We start from the raw sequence: 24,298 nt of genomic DNA, 5'->3' as shown, positions 1-24,298 counted from the left end.
TTGCACTTTCTCCAAAGCAAAAAACACGGTAGCAAAGTCAGGCAACGACACACATTTTTCTTTTATGTTCTCTATATTAAAATACATCTTTATTACAATAAAACATGCACTACATAGCATTTATCTTATGCTATTTGTCTGAGCCAGATCCAAAAGAAAGTGAAACCCATGCTTATCTTCTCATTGGTCTCTGCACATCTTGGAGCACGCCTTTTGGATGTTTCCAGTCTGTCCTTCTTTCTTGTTCTATAGATCCGCCTGTTTCCTTCCTGAGACCAACAAAATTTGTGGTTTTATCGTCACCCACTTGTTCTTTGCCAAGGTACAGGAGGCACTTCAGTGATGTACAGAAAGTGCAGTGTCTGTGCTAAAGAGACCCTTTGACTTGCACACTAAGGGCCTCTGAAGACCTTCAGCCTGTGAAGCGTTTATGGCAAAACACATCCTGAAGTGCCAGGAATAATGCAGATGAGAGCAAACAGTAGCAGGGAGACAACGGGAACCAGGAGCGTCACCCAAAGTCATGAGCGGGTATGTACCACTCACATCCTGCTGCTCTACAGAGGCAGGGAGACCAGACTTTCTGAGAGAAATAAAACCTGCAAATTTGTTATAATTCTGTAATAACCAGTAGGGGTAATTAAGATCTGTGGTGTGTTCTACAGCTTTAACTGTAAAATAGCCTGATTAATCTAACTGAATTTAATCTAATAAACTACTTACTTTTCCAGTAGTGAAATCTGCAGTGGGTTAGAAAAGAAGACTGTTCGTCACTTCTTATAAGCTGTACAATGGCTGCTCTTTAGAAAATAGAAATTTAGATACAAGTTGGAAATGTTTCTCATCCCTGGGGAGAACAATTTTCATTAAAATATTCTGGTTTTCCAATGAAAAGTCAAAACTTTGTCTATCGAGGAGAAAATAAAGTTATTTAAACAATGCCTTGCTTTTTCCATTGAAAGAGTTTTGAGTAAGTATATTCGGTTTTATTTATATGAGTTGCCTTTCTTGAACAAAACATTTGTACAAAACAATCAATGTTTACAATAAAATCATTTATGTTGGCTGAATTTATCATTTTTTAATGTATGAATTAGGCTTGAAGTTTCATCCATCATGGTTATTTAGAACTGGATTACAACACATACCTTTTTTCCCCTTGGGATGGGGATACTAGGTAAAACACTGTAAAAAATGCATTGAAATACATTTGTGGTCAGAATTAGTCAGAAAATTTCTCCCATGGAAAATTTCAAATATGAAGCAAAAGGTAAGAAATGGAAATACTTTTATTTGGAAATCCTGCCATACTGTCTGCCAAGAGTTGCGCTCCAAGTCTCCTTCACCAGGGGGGATTGCAGGATCAAGATATTACACATCCAATAATAGCCTTTCTTAGCTAATCTGACTAAAGAAAATCCCCAGGAGATGTAATGTAGCAGGGCAATCCAGCTACCCATTTATTAGTAGAGAGACAGGGAAGATGACCTACCACTCTTCTATTCTCCAAGCTAAAACAACCAGAGTGGCAGCATTCCAGCTTTCTGGCACGTGGTTCTTACGCTGTGTTTTAATACAAAAAACAGATTGCTTCCATGAATAAAGAAACGGGTTTAGGTCACAAATCCAGCTGGCCATTGAAATATAACTTCTCACACTCCTCTGATCCAAGACCATCTTTATAGCGGAGTGGCAGTCACCTCTGAGCCACAATTCCTCTAAAACAGGTGAGATAAATAGGTACCCAAAAGCACCTATTTCTCTCCATGGACTCCCAAAAATGTTGGAGTAACTCATTCAGGTATAGATCTCCAATACTAGGTAAGATCAATCCCAACTCTGGTCTTCAGTCACACACTGTTCTAGTGGAAGGAGAGAAAAGAAAGGAAAGAAAGCCTTCCCTTGTCTTAGGAAGTCACATTTTCTATCTCTTCTGAGCTCTCTTTGTCCACACCTTGATGCTATTTCACAGAGTGATTGTTGGATCTCTTTCAGGAGTTTCACACCATTTTCTGAAGAGTGATGGAACAGAAATTTTCAGTCCCATTTATTCTCTGTACTTTTATGCAGCTCCCACAAAATTTCAGCAGTTAAAGCTACACTTATGTTTTGTAAAAGAAAACAACACAACAGGCTTGTTCTGAACAGGGTTTTGGTTCAATTTCCATGTTCAGTTCAGTGAAGTCAATAATAAAATTATATATGTACCTTTTGGTTTATTCCTGCAGTTCTAATTAATTTAACCAAAATCACGTGTGAGTTTCAAGAAATGTCAGCTTGTGGTCTGTATTCACATCTCAGGTACAGCACTTTAAATTTACATTAACTCCTTTGAAGTCAATGGATTCAGTCCAGTGTAAATGGCAACAAAGTCTGCTCTGTGACCCTAAAACTCTCCTAGTAGAAGGACTTCGTCTGTAATCATACTTTGTGGCACATTACAGTGTAGCCATACAAATTTGCTGCAGAAACACACTTTTGAACTTTGCATTCTTTTCTTTAAACTGCTATCTTAGTGAAAGAATTTAGGGATATTTTGCCATCATAATAGGTAAAAAAGAGATGAATGAATCAAACTTCACGAGCATAAGCCAGCAAGTATGTTTTAAATCTTTTCAACACCACTAATCAGCTATTCTTACATCTATGTAATTAAAAGAATAGAAAACTGCTGCAAAGGTCTGGAGAGGTGATTCAGTTCATCCTTTACCCAGAAAGGAGGTGTCAGCATTTAGGAGATTAACTAGGATACACAATATAGCTTTCTTTTTGCCTGCCAGAACACAAAGGTATTCAGAAAGTCCCATTTTCAATGTTTTCAGAAGTCCGGTCCAGGAGCCTAGATATATAAAAGCAAATGAAATATTAGTTATCTCAATGTTTGTATGTTCAAATTCCAGTTGGTACGTAAGGCCTGATCTAACATCCACTGAAAACAATGTGGGTTACTTTACCATTAACTTTCATGAACTTTGGAGTAAGCCCCTACCCAGGCCCCCATGTAGAATAATTACAGGCACAACTGTAAACATACAACGTTTCATACAAATTTGACTACATAAAGCTCATTTATTTGAAAGTTTGATCCATACATGAACACAAATCAGCATAAATTTTAGAAGAAAATTTCTCCAGCTAAATTATAAAGCAGCATTCTTAAGATCAGAATATATTCATTAATATCATCACTAGTGAGTATAAGGCCGTTTCCCTCTCTTCTCACAGACTTTTGTTGCATATAACTTCATACACCTGAATAACTAGCAGTTTCTTCATGCAGCTCTAATAACAGCTCTTAACAAGGCTACGAGGAAAATTCACATGAAAAATTTAGATATCTACAGAGGACCTTTAAAGAACACTAAAGCTTTGTTTTACTTGTTTCTTGAACAACAACCTTTTACCATTCTGAGTATTTGCTGTACAATGGAGATGTTAATAGTTACCCTCAGACTGTACCTTATCTTTTACTGTAAACCTCTTAGGCAGTGCATTCACATTTCATGTCCTTTCACAGTGCGGTTCACTTGGAGACAAAAGCAAGAGGAATTTGTTTCAGTTGAGCTATTCTCTTTTAACAGACACTTTCCAGCTCACTTGCAGAAGCTGCCAAAAGGGAAATCAAGGATTGAGATTAGCATTTTTCTTTCCAAGATTGGTCATGGGGATTTTTAAAATTTATTTGTCATTGATTGAAGTGTCATTAAAGTATTTGCTAATTGATGGGCTGTCAACTATGGGACAGTCCTACACCTCTAATCCTCTAATTGTACAGTCTTCCAAGACGTCATCATCAGATCCTAAATTTGTCCTGTTGGAAACTGCTTCCAAATTTTACACTTTTCCAACCACTGCTAGTGAATTTGGTTTTCTACAAGAACAATAAAAGACTAATTATGTTAGTTATGTATTAGTCTTAGGCTGGGCATTCTAGACACAGTGATGAACTTTTATTTGTGTACCTGCTGCTCAAATCCAATGTTATTGTAGATGCATATGACTCGGAAATGTTTTGTCCAAATATTTTAAAATGTACTACTAAAAATAACAATGGCAACATTTTTTTCTAAGCTTTTGTACTTTCATATGTATGTTGCTTATACATAATAAAGAATGAAGTCTCATCCAGTCAGAATTTAACCAACTTAAAAGCATACATGCAATTTTTACTATTTATGTTATGCTACACAGAACTTAATGACTAAATTATATATTACCTAAAGACCTTAAATATAATTACCACCTTGCAATACAAAATATTTTAAGCAGAAGTGGACCCAGTCACTGATTCAAAGCCTCATTATGAGGGAACGTATTTAATCAAGAACTTGTGATGAACGTTTTGGCTATCACTTTCCACTGCAGAAATGCTGGAAAGCATGTAATAATTCTTCCATGTATCTTTCTACTCTGTTTGCAGCCCCTGCACATAATCTTATCACAGAGGGACTGCGGGTGTTCATGGAATCCAAAAATTCAACTATTTTTCTTGTCTCTAAATGGAGAAGTGAAGGTTCTCTCCAACATAGGTCTTAGTACCAGGTAAGCACAGAGGAGAAAAAAACAACATATCAACTCCCAAAAGTGGTGCTACAGCTGTTTTCACATTATATTCTCCAAACCTCCAACAGAGTAACTGTCACTAGGCCCTCTTGGTAGCAAGGGCTGGTTCCCTGGCTAAAAACTGTACCAAGGTCATAACTTACAAAAGCACTTCGATATTTCCTGGGCTAAAACGTACTACATAATTGTACAAAATTTTCAAAATTATTAAGCAGAAAGAGAAGCCAAGCTAGAAGATTACTTAAAGGTGAAGGAGACGACCCTGATGTGCCTCTGTCATGTTTTGTCAAAAGAGACTGTAATAACCATTCATTCTGCCCATTATGTGGTTACCAAACCTTTCTTTCAAGAGTGAACTATTATGACCTAATTCTGGATACATTTTACTGTCAATATGTAGATTAAAAAAAATAAAAAATTGTACATACCATAACGGTGACAGTGTTTGAAAAAGTAACGTATCCTTTTAAAAAGATTGCAAGAAATTAATACAGTATGCTTCCATAATTTGTTTAAGGTTTGGGACCAGATCATACAAGATGAATTTCAGCAGTGGAAAATATTATCATTTGGCATTTTTACATCTCTTCCAAACTGGGATGTTTTTTCCTCCGGCAGAGGTCTGCACTGAGCACTGCTGTCAACATTCCCACCAAGAAAAATGCTACCAAAACTGGTTCAAATCGTCTTAGACCTACACAAGGGACAAGGCCACCTGTGGGGGTCTTTACCTTAATACTGGCATTGGGCCTAAGCCTTGATTTAAGTTCCCAGGCAACAGATCCATTAAAGCTATATTACTAAGGTTCACACTGCCCCTGAAAGCTTTATTAAATGATTATTTCACAGCATGGAGGGAAATCTATTGAAAATTAATATGCGGCATCAGCCAGTCATGGCTCACAGCTGAGATATACTCTTTATGTCAAAAAAATAGAATTTCCCAAATAAGAAAATGTAAGTGAAATTCCTCTCATTAACTTAACTTGTCTAATCCAACTTCTAGGGCTATAGTCAATGGGGAGAAATGGCCATTTCTAGAGTTGATTTCATCTTTCTTCTGTCTTAGGAGACCAGTCTCGGGTAGGATGCATTGCCCTCTGAAAGTGCCCCTCCGCTTCTGCAGACCATAGAAGGAGCCCAGCTGCCTCACCGGAGTTTATGAACCTAAGTTTATGTGAAAGGAGTAAGATTTGATGTATCCATTCAATCTATGGGATTCTGACAGACTCAAAGAAGCATCTTGAAAATATACAGGATTTAGTGTATCAGGTTATCCTTTTTGTAGAAATTTGAAACAACTTTTGCCAAATAAAATCATGCGCACACATATTTCCTCATAAGAATTCTTCAGAAACAGTTAATTAGCTAAACTTCTACAGTGTTGCCACAGTCAGAATATACATATTTTCTTCTATAAAAACACAATTACATGTTTTATGAAGGTGATTTTTAATGAACAGTTAAGACCTCTAAATAATTTAAAGATACAATTAAATCTTAACAAAATTTGTCATTTTACATTATTGCATTGCTAAAAAATGTAATAATTCGGTTCATACAGTCCTAAAGTTATGAACAATTAAGTAAATGGGCAAGTTCTCTTGCTGACTTCAATTTATTTGGAAGGTGAGGGATGCCAGGCAGGCAGCTCCTACCCCTGTGAGCACCAGGTGGCAGTCCGGCGTTGACTGGCAGGTCTTCATTTTCTCCTGCACTTCCCAGACCAAAACCTTCCCTTGTTACAGTACTTGTCTGAGTGCTCCTGTTCTGAGAGTCTTCTACACTTCTCTATATCTGCTAAATAACATACATTCACCCTGGGGATTTAAGGGCAAAAATACTTTTTGCAGAGAATAAGATTCATGTTTTTCATAAACTCATGCATACCACCTTACTGATACTAAAATGCCAGGGAATTTCCCTTACATAAAGCCTATCTCCAAATAATTAAGCTCTGAATTTTGCTGGTAGGCCAGACCACACTAACACACTCCAAAAGTTTAAATAACGTAAAAATCCAAGTACATGAAATATGAGGCATATAAGTCTTTTGTCTACTAGATCACAATGTTTTTCACAGCGCACGTAACACAGATCGGTTCAAATCTCTGTTACTCAAAACGGAGAAAAGAAAATCTTCACAGTTCCAAATTAACAATGGAAAAAATACTAGATAAGAGATAAGCATACATTACAAAGTTTATAAGACAGGTTGAACAAGTGTAAAATCAGATCTTTGTTAGGAAATTTGAGGGTCCAAAGGGTCACATTTTGGATATGTAAGCTATGTAGAACAGCTTACAGTCTGGAAAGTTGAAATATTTTATAGCTTTTCTTGCTAACCTCTAGAAGAAAAAATAAATTTTATTGCACATAAAAGAAAAAACGATACTAAGACATACACCGAATTTGTCAAACATCCATGGACACTATCTTACTTTATTTGTTACCCATCATTGTGCCATTTTGCCTTGTCTGGTAACCCATTTAGTGGTTACAAATTTAGTGGTTACCAAAGGAGGTAAACAACAACAAAAAATGGAAGGGATGGTAAAAAACTTCCACATAGTGATAAAACTTTTTTTTCTAATATCAGAAAAATAAGTTTCATTAAGAAATACAAATGTTTCACTGAAAATGCCTTCTAATTCCTATTTATACAAACCTACAAGTCATTCTTATTCAGTGGAGCTTTTCTGCTAAGCCAAGCAGTCGCTGTTTTCGCCTTGTAAAATTGTGCTCCCATGAATAGACAACACAAGCTTCCAAAGAGGACCAATAATAACAATGTAGGTAATTTACAATGCTGATTAGGTTTTTTTATTTGTCCACTTCGGTAAACTCTTTTATGGCGTACATTGGTATTGCCTGATTGTCTGCTACTGAAAATGGATTTGAACTGCGTGGTGCTCCCCATCTTCTGCTTTATGTAACCACCAAGGGAATTTCCTGCATCTCCTACAGAGGATACCTAAAGTATTTCTGAAGTTATGAAGGCCGCATTTTAATAAGAAATTTGTTACTGAATATTGCTAAAAACATAAAAATGCATGAATTCAGAACCTGTGACAGTATACAAGAAAGTAAAGCTCTGAAAAAATGCCATAAAAAATTAGAGCTAGTAAAAATTGTGGGGTTTTCTCTCAAGGAAATTTAACAGGTTTGGAGAGGTGTGACCATGTTTATCGAACTATTAATTCTGTTGGATTTGCAAAGGTTAAATTCAATGAACAACAATTATTTTAATAAGTATTTGCCAGTAAACAGCTCAAGCACTGTTCAAATTACTTGGAAAAAAGCAGGAAGCCTGCGTTCATCATCTTGAACTGAAATCTGAAGTTTACTAGTCTTCTGTCATATGTACTTTCATTTGGTAGCAGTAGATATGTAAAGAGTTTTAGCCTATGTTCCTCGTACACTCTTTCTAAATTATCCTCCACATAATTCTTGCGAGATTCTACCCACAGTTGTCATACAAAATACATTTATAGGAATTACACATAATTTGTCTTACAAAGTAACAAATTGTTTCTTCCACAGAACTTTCATGTGCTTATACTTACTTTACTGATGTTTAAAAATTACAGACTGAGGACAATTTTACTGACAATTAGTATGTTCTCTCTTTAAAATATGCCTGTGGAATCTTCCACGTGCAGAGTAGTATGTGTTCCGGTATCTGCTGTAGTATGCAAATACGGCTGGAGGGCCCAAAAATGGGGACAGATTGGCCTCTAATGAAGGGGCAGGAATACAATTCAGGAGGGATTTCAGCTATAATTATTGCTCAAAGGGAAGTGGGGACAGCCTTTAAAGGTCATACCTGCTCCTAAAAGCACTTACAAAATAGTATATGGTCAAAAGTAATAGAATTAACACTGACTGGATTTCAGGTGTAACTGGTGTGGGATGAAGATCACACCTATGGCCCTGACCACTGCTTAGCTGAGAGGCAATATTTGCTATGCTACAGTAGCTGCAATGCTTTCAGTTTCTGTGTCCACGCTTAAACTTAGTAGGGTGCAATGCTGGTATAAAGATTTGTTCAGTCCTGCACTCTGGGCTGAAAGTTGCACTTTCATAAAGACACAGCACAAAATTTCACCGCGGTTATCAGTAAATTGTTCAAAGCAGAAGTCCTCAACCAGTCACTCAAGCACAGCTTCCTTCACAAATTTTATAGTAATCACTCCAGTAGACAATATTTTTAAAACCAAAATATACATCCGTAAACTATTGACATTTTCATTTTTAGGAGTGTCTGGGACAGTCATACTCCCAGAGTGCTGCAAACACATGATGACGTCATAGAGTTAGCATCACTAGCTGGGTCTGATGAGGATGTAGACTTTGTAGGTTTTGCCTTCCCTGTTTTGAGATAAATACAAAAAGATCTTTACCAGAGTTCTGAAATGGCTCTCTGTACACATTTAAGTGTCATGTTTCACCTATACATTTTGAGGGATTTCCAGCTTCCACCGGAATAATTAGAGTTTATCATCTTAAAAGTATAAACATCTGAGAAGCAGGTATCATTAAAAAAATCCATTATTTGATATCAATGTATTCAAACATTATTTCCTAAAGTTAAAATAAATTAAAAAATGAAATATCTGGACAAGGAAAAGAAACCAAAGCCAGATATTATAGAAAAAAATCACTAGTGATGACCAAAAGAATAGGAATTTGACAAACTGTACACTAGCTAACATCAATGAGCCACAGGTAAAATAGAGTAATCCTGCACTTCTTAGAAGTCTTTTTCCACCCCCCCCCACCCTGAAGTGTTACCGTGTCTGAGTAATAATAGCATGGTTTTATTCCACAGAGCCAGTCCTTTTGAGCATTCTGAGCTGGATCTGCTGACTTCAGTAAGGAGAGGAAAAAAAAAAAATTTAATGCTTTTTATTGCAGCTAGACATGCAAAACCAGCACAGCCGAGAAAGGTGGATTCTGCTCCTTCTTGTTCATCTTCAATAGAATTTTTTAAAATGCCAATGAAAAAAGATGCCTGGTTGTCATAGGTCATTAAATGTAGAAGTTCCCAGGCATGAACTGTGCTAAAGAAGCAGGATTCTGTGCCTGCATATAGGCTTGCAGGACAGGTGCCTCATAAACGACGTGGAAGAAATACATATCTCCTCTGAATCAAACGTAGAAGGAGACACGTATCATGAACTGAAAACCAGCTCGCATTCCCAAAGTCATTTAAGTGTAATCAGAGACTGGCCTTTTCCAGCCAGAATCCCGCTGGCTCTGAAGCAGCCGAGGCAACCCTATAATCCTAGACCAGGCTTTGGTGTCCAGGCTGCCCCACACCACCGCCGTACCAGCCTGTGTCCATATCATCCACAGCGCCGAACACAGACCCCTCTTAGTATCGAAGAGAGAGAACTGTTGGCAGAATGCTTTTTCCCTCTTGGGTCATCTTTAGCCCAACTCTGAGCTCCAGTTAGAAGGATGTATATTTGTTATTAACTATTTTCTGCTATACTTGCCTTTCAATTTTTATCTATGATACAAATTGAGACAATGACTGTTAATATGGCTCTGGAGGAAGCAGTGCATGGAATAGGCATCTATTGAGACTTTTTCAACCATCAAAAAGAAATATTTTTTAAACCACACATACACCATGCAACACATGATTTGTTGTGTCTTTTGTAACATGAACTACTTGCTTGTCATTTTAAAAACTAGCTTTAATTGATTTTCAGATTTCAAGCATCACTACAAGGACCTATTTTTATTTTATTGCACTGGATTCTACTTTATTGTTTCATTTTATGTTCGTCTGTTGAGATCTCTTTATATGAGGTATTTTCTTCTTAGCCGTATTTTATTGAAATGTCAACCAGTACTAGGGATCTTTCCGTGGTTTCTTGAAATTTAGAAATAGCTTGGCTCTTACATGATACTATAATAATGTTGCCAAACCTCTGATAAGTTGTTCACATCAGATATTTAGCCCCAATACCTAATGCTTGAGAATCTACATTGATTCTCTTCATGTTCCGCCTCTGCATTCCAAGATTTATGAATATTAAGTTGTGCTTGCCCCAAAGCAAAAGTATACTCACTAAGATATTTGCTGAGATCAGGAGTCTCTCTGCCCCATTTTTAAAACAAAGGCATTAATAAGGAAGCACTATAAAATGTATGACACTGAAAAAATACGGAGAATTCAGTATTTTTAATAACGTGAGAAAAAAATGCTCTAGTTCAAAGCCCCCTATCTGAGCTACCCTAAATAATGCAAAAGAGTAGCAATTCATGACACTTGTACAGACTTATGTCTGCTGAGAAGCATGAATAAACCCTGATTTCTAAAACTATGACCATTGGTTTTAAAAACAGTGGTCACTTAGGGTAAAAACATATCATTCTCTATAATTTTAACCCTTACAAATACGTGGGTAGGTACTATATACAGCATGGATAGAGATCAGTTTGACCCAGCAGCAATGGTTGCATCGCACATAATACTTTGTGTACCAAGAACAAAAGTCATAGACCCATGCAGAGGGTACATGTGTACATCTTGCCATGCCGAAACATCTTTCACAAGGACTAACTGAGCTTTATCATTGTAAATGCATACATAAACATGTGTACTTTTAAGATTCCTGAAATGTCATCCTTCTTTTGTTTTAATAATTACATTTCTTAAATTCTATTCCAAATGCTCTCCGCTTCTTTTGTTATTTGGTCCATTTTTATGCATACGTGTAAATAAAGAAATTATTTAAAACAAGCTGAAACTAGTACAAATGACAAGGAAGAAAATCACAGAAGAAATAAGAACAAGGTGGTTTATTGGTTTACCAACAGGTGGAATAAACGTGCTCTGGCAAAAACATCCCATTGAGATAAGTGCGGAAGCAAACTAATACTAATCATTTATGCAGGCATATATTAAGATACTCAAGGCTCAGTTTCTAAACTGTGACTACATAATATTACTTCTGCCCCTCTGTTTGTAATTACATTGCTTTCAGTTTTATAGATTAAACAGTTCCCCAGCTGGTCTTTAGAAAATAATAAATTGGTTAATTTTAAGAGCAACCACATATGGTTAAGATAATTCAAGAGATACAACTGAGTAATGTAATTCATCTTTTTTTACATAAATCTTTATATTAAACTAAAAATAGAGCTCTACTGTGTTTATTACAGTAAATATTCTTACTGAAATCAACAGTATATGAGGTATTCCCAGCAGGTCCTGTGCAAGCCATTATTGAAATATCTCATTGCAATTATTTTTCAGCAATTTCCTCCCACTGTTATTCTATATATTACAATATATTGAGCACAGAATAAGATGCTGGTATCTCTCAGTATAGCTTCTATTAGATTATGAATTAAGGCGGATATAAATTGGATTGTAAATTAAGAACCACAAAAAGTCAAGGCACCCCTTGGATATAGCAAGTCCATTCTGTGCGGCAGAGACCTCACCTCCCCACCAGCATCAGGGCTGACACTCGAGACACTTCAGGATAACGCTCTTATTCGCCACACCGGCAGAAATAAGAAATTCCCTGGCTTCAAGAAGAAGTGCTAGAGAAATTTATTCTTCTCTTTACTGGCAATTGCTATGTAGGACATTATATGGATTCCCGGATAGCATTAATGGTTCTGTTTTCTGCATGCCTCAGGCCACAGGGCTGTGATTACTTTTAATCAGTTTCAAGACTCCCCACCCTCAGCTGTGCTTTGGTTATCTTCAGACTGGATCAGTACATTGTAGCCTACCTACCGTAACACTTGGAAGTTTCCCCGAGGCTTTCAGGCTACGCAGAATGCTGCCAAAATGAAAGTTTAGGTCCCTTTCCTTCCCCTTCCTCTCCCTGCAGGAACTTTGTTGGCAGTTCCCTGTTTCCCATCAGTAGTCCCAAGTATTACACAGCAACCAGAAATCCTGCCCCTTCTTTTGTAAAGCAATGCCACAAAACAAAAAAGAAAGGAAAATAAAAATGAAAAATAGAATAGAATAGAATAGAATAGAATAGAATAGAATAGAATAGAATAGAATAGAAAAAAATAACATAACATTTTCCTGAAAGCTTGCGATGTTTCTTATTTATATTAGTCTTAAATTCCTTCTGAATATCCATGCAAATACATGTAAATTCACTTTACACGTATTCCTAATAAAAAAACAAGTCTCAAAATCATCAGTCTGTGTGATCAGAAATAAACTTTACCAGTCTTCAACCCTTAAAACTCAGTTTAATGGGTGCAGTGAAGAGACAATCCTTGCCATTTGCCCATATACACAGTGAAGCAGATTCTGCCACTCACACTCACACTTTTTCCTCGCTCATTGGCTTGCTTTATTTTAATGAAATTTATAATTTAAGTGTAATTGACATCTGCCAATATAACAAGAACACTTTCTGTTTCAAAAGATCTATAACAGTCATTGCACAGGGATGCTGAAACTTAACACAGGTGCTTAAAGAGAGTTTAATATTGTTGACAATAGTAAAATAATTTTCACTATCATATGCTAACTATCAGTAGCAGAACAAACACCAGATTTTCTATTCATCGTGGTAAAATCCTGTCAGTGTAGGGGGTGGGGAGCAACTGGGAAGATGTAGTGACAGTACCCTGTGCATAGGCAATTCTTATTATTCAGAAAAAGAAAGAAGAGAAAGTTGGAGGAAACGGTTTCATAAAAATCCCTGGTGAATAATATATTAATTATCAAAAAGGGCTCAGCCAAACACTCAGACAATTTATATAGCACATCAGAGAAAATATGCCAGCTATTCAAAAAAACGAGGCAGATGAGATTAGGCTTGTGCAGGTTGTCTCACTGACGTGCAGCGTTCTAGACAAGCAAGTGAACATGCTACTAGACAAGCAAGTGAACATATTACACAAGGACCTACGCAAACTACAAAACGATCAAAGCCTGGTTCAATATCATAATGTAAAATTGTAATGGGAAGGCAGACAGGATGATAAAAAGAAGCAGATCTCTTTGAAATGTGAGTCAAGAGGAAAAAAAAGTGACAGGCTCATAACATTTTCAGATGAGGATTTAAGATTATGGCACCTTCCACAAGAACAACATAGGAAGTGAACACCAAAACATGCAGCTGTTAAAACAACAAGATTAGCATAATTTTTACAGGCTATATAACTCCACTGTCAGAGAACTTGGCTAATTCCAGAAAGGAAGATATCCAAGGACAGAGGGATGGAAGGTCTAATTAAATGGAGAGCAATGCTGCTGAATACAGTCTAGAGAGGTTTTCTGCCTTTGGTACGGAAACCGCAGCCTCCTACAGAATAACAGGACTGGGCTCTGCTGATTTCCCAGCAGCAATTCCAAAAGCAAGAAGCTGCAAAAGCTCTTTCTCTTTTGGTAGTTTTTGTGACAGGCAGCCATAAACTCAAGTTTAACTGAAAGGAGAGTTTTGCAGTTGCAAAACCAAGAGCTGCCGAAACCACACGCTTCTAAAAGCTGCCACTTGCAGCACAGGCTGTGGGAAGCCTAATGCAAGATTAAGACGCCAGCTGCAGGAAACCATGTGTTTTTATTTAATGTTGACTACAAAACTTCTCTTTACTCATTGTTGAAATACAGGTTGCAGGAAGAACAGTTTTGTCCTTCAACTGGAAAAGTACCCAAGTTCCAGTTAACTCCTGCTGGTGAGACTGGCTGCCCAGCCATGCTGTGATGAAAAGAAAAAGGGCAGAAGCTCTGTACAAATAGACAAGAGACTGTCATGAACAGCCATGAAAAAGACAGGCCAAAAACACTTCACAGTGTGATAAAGGGGAAAGAAAAATAAATAAAGACAGACAAATAAGATAGAGGCACAGCCAAGTTACACTGGAAAAAGCAAAACCAAAATCAGTGTTAAACCGTCTGTGGGCAAAACGCGCTTTTCATATGATGGGGAAAGGTGTACATGGCTGCCCCACGAGTCATGTAATTTCTCTAGTTTCAAAATAGCACTAATATTCTTTTTAAAATCAACAGTGAAATCAAAGGAGAATTTCTCAGTTTTTGATGGATTTAGTTTGGCTACCTCTTACAGTACTTCTATAATGTAAATCTCCATCTTGAGACATAAGAAAACACCAGGTAGCAGGGTAAAATGCTTCTAGAAGTATCAGACCATTTGATCCTGCCAAGTTAAGACAGTCTAATATATAAACACAAAGCTATAGGACATAAACAGCAAAACAAAGTTGCAGGTCCAGTACTAGGATCTACTAATTTCATGGTAACCAACTACCACCTGGTATTAAACAGAAAACAAAGCGAATAATCACTTTATGATCGAGCTTATGGAGACAGACCTGCAGACAGATGGAGGAATATAAGCTGCTTCTGCACACAGTCTTTTGTGTCTGCAAGCACACAATTCAAATACTTCAGGATGAGCATTGGTTACTTTTCAAGATGAAACAGTATCTCTCTGATAATCTCTTTGAATACCTCTTTCTTGCCTTGCTAGTGAACGCTGGCTCAAGCCCAAAGTAGCTACAAGAAGAAATCAAAACAACATAGAAAGCAAATATTTACATGCATGTGTACCAAGGAAACCAAAGTGGGAGAAGATAAGAAGCAGTAGGTTTTCTCTGGGTGCCAGTTGGTAGGACGCACGCTGTAAGTCCCATGAGGAGACAGGTCGCCTGGCCCACAGGAGCTCCAGCATCCACAACTCTGATCTGAAGCAGGGACCAAACCTCCAAACAACTTTTTCAACAAGAGGATCGAATTCAGCAATTCATACAGTACCAAAAACTGAAAAATGGAGGAAAAAAACCCCAAACAATTGGATGTTTATTCAAAAATTAAGTGTCTTTTGTTCCAGGGAGAACAGCAATTTACTCCTGCTGTGATTTGCGTTGTATGAAGGGTGGTGATCTGCTGGTGTGTGCAGGGAGGGGAGGAAAGAAAAGGTGTTCAAGTTTTTAAATTATATGTTTATCAACAAACGCTTGGCTGTGGTCCAATAGTCTCTTTGTTTACTCATTATGACCTTTAATACAGTCCTAAGCAAAGCAGTTCCTACAGAAGAAAGTTTCATTTTTAATGGATAAAACTTTTGTATTTATGTGTTGATTTGGCAGGTCAAGGTGGAAGGCTTTTTGGAGGCTTGTGAGATCGTCTTTTTTCCTTATTTTGAGCTTAAAAACGACAAACGTTCAAAATCCTTCATTTCTGTGGAAAACCTTCTTAGAAAGGTTTTTCTCACAGTTTAGCTAGTATTGTGAATGATTCCCTTGCACAGCTCCACAAGCTACCCCCGTACGAGGAACAGAAGAACAAGTTAGGAAAATGATGAGAGAAGTGCCTAGGGAAGACAGCACTGCACTGTACATTACAAAGATCAGAGGGAGCCCAGAAGCAGAACTAGGAAAAATCTCTGTTCACAACATGCATCGCAGTGCAGAAATTCCCAGAAAACTCAAATACCATCATTGTCATTTTTGAAATCAAGAAAGCTGGGGAAATAAAAGTTGCAGAAGGGACCTGATAAAAGTACAAGCTAACAAGTCGCTTCTATGGAAAGGCTTTATTGAGACATTTGACCTTAAACAACAGATGCAGTAGATTTTTAAGTCCAGTCAAAAGACTATCAGTCCTTGAATCCAAACCACCTCCATAACTGGTGAAGAAAGCTATTAAAAATGCATATTTTATTTCTTTCTAAGGAAGGAATTCACTGAAACAACCAGCCAAACAAAAAAGCTTTCAGCCTAAGCAAACAAACAGAAATTGTGTTAGGAAGAGTTTGGAGCAGCACATTCTTCCCAAAATATTTATCATGACTGAGTAGTAAGTAAGCATTAGGTGAAAGAATTAAAGCACAGAATGTGACAGGAAACAACCCTTAAGTTTTTACATACACAACAATACAAATCTCTCCGTTTCATTTGCTGTCACCTCTCGTTGACTGGCAACCTCAGTTAACAGAAGTGATAGAACATGTTTTTTCTTGGTATGTTTACCAGGCCGATGACTAAGAGAGAACATCAAGAATAGAAACCAAGTGACTGGTTTCTTAGAAATAGAAATGAAATTTAGAAAAATGGTGTTAGTGCTTTTAATAACTGGAAGAAAACACAGAACAAATAAGAAACCTACCTGGCAACAGGCAGAAATTAGAAATCTTCAGGATCCCTTAGTGTAGTAAACGACTTGGAAGATCATTCAGAAAAGCTGCAACACAGATATCCATGCTGAAGCTGATCCTGCTCTAGATAAATTCCTGATCAATAAACTGAGATCCAGTATGCAGAGGCTTATTTAAATTATTTTAGTAATACTTATGGCACTGCTCTGAGAAGTATGCTGTCGGTGCAAAATTTGCTCATCAGTATAACAAGGAGAAGGAGGAGGCCCCATCTAGCACAAGCATTGCAAATGAAATAAAGATAAGCCTTTGTGTGCATGCCTGGCATATCATTTAAGTCAAACAGTATTTTGTATTGTCTTTTAAATGTCAGCTATTGCAATAAGCTCTTCATATGAGAATTTTTGTTTTCTTGACTTTTTTCTAAGTTATTTTTGCTACTGTGTTTTAAGGAAGCATTTAGCCTCTGTGGTTCCAAAGAAAAGCTTGAACACAGAAATTGTGTTTTCAGGCATCCAATTGCTGGTCTGTCACCCAGACTCTAGATAGTTGGAGATCACACAGGAGCAGATCAGTGATTCTAATACACAGCAGTTCATAAACATTAGTACATATGGATTTGTATTTCTATAGAAAACAAATCACTCTAATTTGTGATATTCTGACATTTTGTTTATTTGAAGAACGAAAAATAACCCCAAATCAAACATGAATTATGGTATGGCTAAATTGGGAATTACAAGGTCTACAGGAGGGATGATGAAGTCTATGACTGCCTCATTTGGGAAGTGCACATCAACATAAATTTTGCTCTTTCCTGGATGGCTAGACTTGCGACATTACTACCGTCCAGAGAAGTCCGACTTCTACATGCTTACATGTGATATTCCCCAGATGCAGTCTCTTCCACTAATCTTCTAAGTGTTGCATGGGATTCCTTCTGTGTGCAAAAGCTACAGGGCAAACTGCGATCAATGTGTAATTTGACTTGATGCCCTTTGAGTTTCCCAGTACTCTGAAACAGGCAAAATCACTTAGAGTAGCTGATTCAATTTGTCAGGCAGCACTGCGCGTAACATGTGTATCGGCCCTAATTCAGCTGTAGCAGAATAGGGTGTCTTGTCACTCCATCAGCACACTGGGTTATTCACAGGAGCAGGGCAGAGTGGGATGTGAGCCATAAGCACTCCAAGCAAGAATATTTAGTTAGAGAGGAGCTCACGTGCATGTAACCCCTATTAACAGTCACATAGCAATACATTTTATACAGATAAATTCAGTGATTGTAGATATTGAAAGGAAACTTCGCAGGACAGGGGCTTTCCCACATACCTCACCAAAGCTCTCTGAAGGAATAAAGGAAATCTTCCTTTGGTTGTTTTTCAGCATGGTTTCCAGGTTTCCAGGCTAGCACCTCTCAGGAGATTTTGTGGGGTTTGTTTTGGTTTTCGTTTTGGTTTGGGGTATTTTTGCTCACAAACTGCCTGACACCATCTGTCCCAGCACTCTGAGGTGCATTTCTCAGAAGGGAAAGGAAGAGGGAGATGCAGATTCCTCCATTTAATATTGGTTTAAACGGTAAAGTTCTTCATACAAATCAGTGAAGGCAGAAGTTCCCGTGCCGTAGCAGACCGCTACACTGCCATCAGACCTTTATGCGCACTGTTTGAAATCAGCTTAACAATAGAAAATTATAATAGAACAAACAATGCATGTCTGTTGTTTAGCCTATTAATGTCAGGAAATAGTCATTTACACTAATTGTATCTACATATGAGCAATCAGTTCCGTTGTTTATGGTTTAAAAGTTCACTAAAGAAGACTACGTATTGATACGATACTCTTAATTCCAGGATTTACCTGAGGGCTATGGTAATATTCATACAGGTAGGCAGACAGTGGGCCTATGCAAATGCAGATGCACATTTGTAATTCCCTTTCATAAATAATAGTTTTATAAAATATACAAATGTGGTGGTTCAGTTACGTCCCAGAATCCTATCTTATCTTCTATTCGAAACATGCTAGAACACCTTTGGCCTCTATTGAAAATACAAAAAGATCTAACCTGAGAAAAAAGTGAGATATCCTACATTTGTTTAAACCGCATACTACACTGAAGAATCTTTTATCAAAGATGCAGGAGCACTTACCTTTCCTGATACATTATTTCTTGAAATATCAGGATCCTAGAGAATTCCCCTTAAGCTGCCAGACAGCACGTGCTTTCCCTGATTGTCTCATCTATTGTTTATCTGAGCTCAGAATTAGGCCCAAATAATTCAGACCACAAGGCTTCAACTAGCATATTAACCCAACTGCATACCGTGTTTCATACATAAGCAGTCAAAAATCAAGCATCTGAAATACAGTCAGCACAGAAGACATCACACATTGCGCCCTTCCCATTTTAATTTTAACAAAAAGGCTTCAAAAAGTCTTTACACTTTTGTGCAAATTGCCTGCCCTTTGTGCACCAGCATCCTCGCTGGGGTGCTGATAGCCTGCTCAGGGTACCTACAGTCAACAGGATCTTGCTTTTCACTACCCTGATTAAGTAGGTAATGTTCACTTCCCGGGAATCCCCCGTGGAGCAGCAGCGTTCCTATGTGCCCAGCCGTAACACCAGTAATGACTGGATTCTGAGAGAATTTGAAAACCTTCCTCAACACACTTATTTCTGTTTTTCAACCTATATTCAAAGCAATACTTTGGCAACGTTACGTGATTTTTGACAGGGTTACAGTAAATTCATCATGCTAAACTGAAATGTTTCTGGCAGATGTCTACGCTGCAAAAATCAAGCTATGTGTACAGTAAAATGTGACAACCACAGTGCTACTTCTAGTTGTAAAAATTACACATATAATACTTTATTAATGCTAACCGGGAGCACAATTAAGCAGTATATTATTTTTTTTTATTAGAAAATTTTTATTGAAAAAAGCTGCTTCAGTGTTTTATATGGAATTACAATTTTTAAAAATCAGTCTTGAGTTTCTTTTTCAACCCTTCAGACTTTTTTTCTTACCCACTATCAAATTATTTTTTCAGTCCTTTCTAGTTTTCTTCCTGAAGGCTATCCTGGAACAACTGATTTAGAAAGCTATTTGGTGGGAACAAAAACCCTGCATCATTAAAGGCGAATACCGTAACTTTTCCGAAAGCAAACATTACAAAACAGGAGACAAAGAAGTAGGATTTATTTTGAAAGCAATTTAAACTATTCATACTTATGGAAATCAAGCTTAAATCATGCAAAACAACTTGTTCCATGAGTAGCAGAATTAATTTTCATTCAGGTGATTTCAGTCTCAGTTTGATTCTCTTCCATTTAATAAAATGTGAAGTTCAGCTGTAGGTTTTTCCACAATTAAACATTTTTAGTAAGTCTCCCTTCTGTGGATTCTCTGGCTGCTTATAAGAGCTGAGAAAGTGCCCCCTCGGTGGGGTAAGGATAGGCCCATACTCCCATTTGTTAGGGTTTGGGGTTTTTTTAATTGCTCTTGTTTTTCACTTGGTATAAATGGGACCAGCAGGCTTAAAAGTTACTAGTAGGGAATAAGAAAATGGACAAACATGCATGCAAGCGTATACATCACAGTGGATTATTAAGCCCTTTTCTCTCTGGGAACCAGGCTAAGAAAAGGGGAAAATTCGTCTCTGTCATTGGAGAAATCCCCATATGTCTCAAAATATAGTCTAACAAACTGCTTATGATTTTTCATAGGGGTCAATTTTCATTTTACCATTTGACTCCCTCAAGAACACCAGAGAAGCAAAGAAGTAGCCTGAGGGAAATAAATAAATAAATAAACCTAATGGTATCGTTTGTGAGTTAAATTTCTTCTGGAGTAGAGGAATGCAAAACTATTGCTGAATCAACGTAACACAGCATCGTAGTAACCTCTAACTAAGGAGCAGGGAAGTGAAATATGCAGTAAAGTCTCTACACACGCCTGACCTTTCCACCTGCTCTATAATTTCCTGCATTGCAACATGTGGAAGAATAGAGTACAAAAAAAAAAGGCCAGTACCCATTTCTTTTCCCCAGCCCAGAGGAACTGGACCTTCTAGTTCTGTATTTTTGGTCTTTTAAAATTTCAGGGTAGATTTGTAATGGTTATGATGAGCCTACTGAAAGCTCACAACACACAAATCCCAGTGGTCCTTGGTTTAATACAACAGAATGCATTGTGTCTTGTAAATTTTCCATAAACTTGGAAAATAAGGTGAACTTTCATCCTTTATTTCAGTGTGAGTGGACTATTTATCTTAACACTGCTGCTCATCTTCCTTTCACAGCCCATTTTATTAACTTTTTTATATTAAGTAAATTCACTTTTTATCTATGATGTTTGTTCTACAGGTAATTCATCTAATTTAAAGTATTTTCTTAGGGACTTCAATTTAGCTTTGCCCTTGAAATTAACATTTAATGTGTTTTACATTTTTGCAATAGAAATTAATCTTTATTTGAATTATTAGCCCAGAACTATAACCTACATTCACCATATTTGAATGTTGGTATGGGAAACATCTGTGACCGCCACATTATCCCAGACAGCTACCATGAGAGAGGACATACATCTTTGTGCTGTGGAGATCCAGCGCTAGCAGAAAAGAAGCACCATTTCAAGTCCATTTCAATAGATTAAACACATACACTGGTACTTCTCATGCTCCCCCCGGTAAGGGTAAGGAAAGAAAGGAAGAAAGAAAAAAACCCCACCCAATCAAACCCCAACCCACAGAGGTGTTGTAGAACCTGTTGGGGGAAGACAGTCAAGGAGCAATCCACCTTGAAGACCTGTCCCTGCTTTGTCTGATGCCTTCATCTTTCTTGCAGCGCACAGGTCAGAAAACGTCACTTCCTCATTAGATAATCTCTCTGAACACAGGTGATAAACAGCCCAGAATGCTGCTACTTTTCTTATACATCTAGAATATATAAAGATATTATGCCAATGAAAGTTTTATGGAAAAACATTTCCTTTTACACTTTTTTAATGTTTGGCAAAAGTAAGAATTCTACAAACCCCATTCAAATGATTAAAATAATCTATTACTGCTGCTAGACAACAAATCCATGAGGTATTACTGCACCATCTCATTTAACCTCTCTAATATGAAAGGAAATAAAATTCCATCCAGTTCAACATTTATTGATTATATATATTTTTTTCTATATATATGTTATATATATGTATGTATGTATATACGCACACAGCCTTTTAAAGGCAAGCGAATCTTTCCAAAAAACATTCGGTCGAGAGCTAAAACTATCAAGAGGTGTGTAATCAAATGCTGCATTTGGCAGTTTGTTCTGCTCATTAATGTCTTCACAGTTACATTCGGGTAGGAAATTGGACACCAATTTTTGTTTGGCTCTAGATTTTAGCTCTTTCTGGGACAACACGAAAAGCTTCATAACACAGTAGTTTTTCCCTGTGAAGATACCAGGTCATATGATGAAGTCATATCTCAGCCTTCTGATGGATAAACTGTGTAGAATAAGCTCTGCAATTCTCTCCTTTTAAAGCAATTTTATGTCTCTAAGTCATTTCTCTGGCTCTGTTTTGGACTGTTTCTGATTTTCAAAACATGAAGGTCAGAAAGCAGCGTTCTGAAACTGGTTTCCTAAGTACACGCTCCTCCCTGCTTCCACTCACTGCATTACCCATTTAAAAATTGAAAGGTCACAGTGAAAGGCCACAGCATTTCAACTGAAAACTATCATTCAGTACCTTCTTTATCGTGATCCTCAAGTCTTTTCAAAGTATTTAAAATGAATTATTTTTTTACGAAGTAAATTCTAAATATTTCCTTTCCCTTTCATAGAACGAAAAAACATTTTCTCAGAATACGTCCATCCTACCAGGTCCAGATTGCTCTAAATAAGCACCTTATAACAAGGTATGTATTTAATTTACTGTTCCAGCAACTATTGATTCATCTAAAAATTCTGCTAGAAATGCTTCCAGATCATTGATGAAAATGTTGAACAGTGGCAGGCACAGTAGCAATTCCCATAGTACCTCTAAAATCACCCTTTTAACAATGATTTCATTTGACAACTACTGTTTGAGACCTATCAGTTACTCAGTTTCAGTCTACATCATCTGCACATATTAAAGTATAATCTTGCAAATCAGGATGTCATATAAGTCCTAAGTAAAATGTGTGAAGAACTCAAGGATATTATGGCTATACAATTATTTTTATCAGCCAAACTTTTGTTCTCATTAGTGAATAATAATCGAGAAGTATTTGCCATAAAACTATATTGACATGCACTAGTACTTATTCCATAATTTAATTCGTCATTATATCCAGATCAAGCTTCCAATGAATTTCCCCGAGAATAAAATGGGTTTTCCCCAAATTCTAATTATCATTTTTTAACACGAAGAGTAGTAAGGTAGCATCAATCTTTTCAATCAGTCATTTCAAAGAAATGCAGTTTGCTTATGTTAAAATGCACTCTTGCCTAAGGTCTTCACAGAATGGTAGGGTTGGAAGGGTCTTAATACTGTATTGTAAGGCTACGACAAAGTTGCAGATAAGTTTAATAAGGAAAACACCACTCTTCAGTAGCGGGGGTTCTGTGCATAGATAAATATGTATTAGGCATCAAAGAAGCAACAAGAACCAATAGAACTGGACAAAAAGCTTTAGTGAAAACACAGAGGACGCTGGATTAGAAAACACAGTGCCGAGCAGAAGTTGCAAGAAACTGAAAGCTGAGATGGAGCAAAAATACGGAAGTAACAAATGAAGATAAGCTTTAATGACATGGTAGATACATTTTCTTTTTTTGGTTGCTAAGACAACACTTGCAGGTCTCCACCTTGGAAATTTTAAAATGCGTTCTACAAATCCCATGAAAATCTTTCAAGTGTTTATGCAGGAGACAATAATGTTGATTAATTGGATTGTTTCCTTTACAGAAGTTAAGGTGCAACTGAAATACCACCAACTTTCTTGCCACAGAAATCCAGGCATGAATAGATTTCTTACCTCAATAGACCATCCGACAACTACGTTTCTCATTAGCACAGAAAGTCCCTTTGCATGTTGTTCCCTCAGCCTTGTGCTACTTTGAAATGAGAAGCATAGCTCATACAGTCTGTAAAGCCTGAAATGAGTGTCATCCTGAAGAAGACAGGTTGAAGAAACCGGACTGGATTTCTTTGGACTAGGTAAGAGAAAACTCGGCAGGAGTACACAAACTATATGAAAGGTTAATATATGAAAGGTTATGACAAGAGAATGGTGATTGTTCTACACATCCACTGGGAATAGAACATGGATACATCAGTCTTACTTGCAGAAATGAAAATAAGATTAAATGTGATGTTAGAAAAAAGCTTTCTATCTGTAAGACTCCTGTAGCACTAATGCCGACTATCTCAAGAGTGTCCAAAATTCCCTTCATCAGAGGTTTTCAAGAACATGTTTTTAGACACTACTTAAGGTTAGACTGCTGAGCTAGAAGTTCTCTAGAAGTTCCTTCCAACCATGTACTTCCGTGTTTCCACAATATTTGTGTGCATATTTTAGAATTAATACCTTTCAGCATTGGCCTTATTTATACAAATGATTCTGCACAGTAATTTCCA

The 24,298-nt window shown here is 37.1% G+C and overlaps 1 long non-coding RNA gene across 1 annotated transcript; it reads right to left on the bottom strand.

The window, feature by feature from the left end:
• Positions 1-60: 60 nt before the first annotated feature.
• Positions 61-23,688, bottom strand: LOC128906403 (uncharacterized). The gene is made up of 6 exons (XR_008465158.1): positions 21,445-23,688; positions 18,009-18,196; positions 16,688-16,762; positions 9,358-9,432; positions 3,460-8,934; positions 61-2,839 (listed from the first exon to the last, which is right to left on the bottom strand). It is a non-coding gene; the product is annotated as an uncharacterized LOC128906403 (long non-coding RNA).
• Positions 23,689-24,298: the final 610 nt, after the last annotated feature.

The sequence above is a fragment of the Rissa tridactyla genome, chromosome 1, assembly GCF_028500815.1.
Source record: "Rissa tridactyla isolate bRisTri1 chromosome 1, bRisTri1.patW.cur.20221130, whole genome shotgun sequence".
Lineage (NCBI taxonomy): Eukaryota > Metazoa > Chordata > Aves > Charadriiformes > Laridae > Rissa > Rissa tridactyla.
Note: the sequence above shows the minus strand (reverse complement) of the source record. Positions and strands in the feature narration are given on the sequence as shown.